At 40.2% G+C, this 714-nt stretch overlaps 1 non-coding gene across 1 annotated transcript; it reads right to left on the reverse strand.

Annotated features, from left to right (window-relative positions):
- Positions 1-250: 250 nt before the first annotated feature.
- On the reverse strand, positions 251-357 carry LOC120267012. The gene has a single exon (XR_005538356.1). It is a non-coding gene; the product is annotated as a small nucleolar RNA R71 (small nucleolar RNA).
- Between the last annotated feature and the right edge of the window lie 357 nt (positions 358-714).

Raw genomic sequence — 714 nt, forward strand, 5'->3', positions numbered from 1 at the left:
GAATTCAGTTTAATTTAATGGTCATACAAACGAGGATGTTCACGATCATCTTACTCAATTTCTCCAAATCTGTTCTACCTTTAAAATAAATGGAGTGACAGATGATGCAATCTGATTGCGACTATTCCCATTCAGTCTAAGGGACGGTGCATACCGGTGGCTTACATCCTTATCACCGGGGTCGATCAAAACATGTAAGGATATGGTTGAAAAATTCCTTACAAGATATTTCCGGCCATACAAAGCGGCTAAACTAAGGGAAGAGATTTCGTCATTTAAGCAAGGAAAGTTGGAGACATTATTTGAAGCTTATGAAAGATACAAAGATCTCCTTAGATGATGCCCCCATCATGGTTTTGCTTCATGGATGTTGGTATAGATAATTTATAATGAGTTAAACTATGAAACCCATCAATTAATTGATGCCTCATCGGTTGGATCTCTTAGCAACAAGTACAATATGAAGCCGAGTAACTACATGAATCTATGGCTAGTAATTAGTCTCATTGGGCCTCAAGAGGAACACCACAGAAAGGAGCCACAAAAGTTGACATGTTGTCTCAGAAGCTAGACATGCTCATTGGTAGTAGTTCGAAGTCAGAGTCAGTGATGAGTTATAGCACTTGTGGGGAGTTGCCCAATGTCCTATTGCTAGCTTCTCCGTCGCACCAATCGAGAATGTTGACTATATTGGGGGACAAAGACCACAAGGGA

The sequence above is a fragment of the Dioscorea cayenensis genome, chromosome 1 (genome assembly GCF_009730915.1).
Source record: "Dioscorea cayenensis subsp. rotundata cultivar TDr96_F1 chromosome 1, TDr96_F1_v2_PseudoChromosome.rev07_lg8_w22 25.fasta, whole genome shotgun sequence".
In the NCBI taxonomy this organism is placed as follows: domain Eukaryota; kingdom Viridiplantae; phylum Streptophyta; class Magnoliopsida; order Dioscoreales; family Dioscoreaceae; genus Dioscorea; species Dioscorea cayenensis.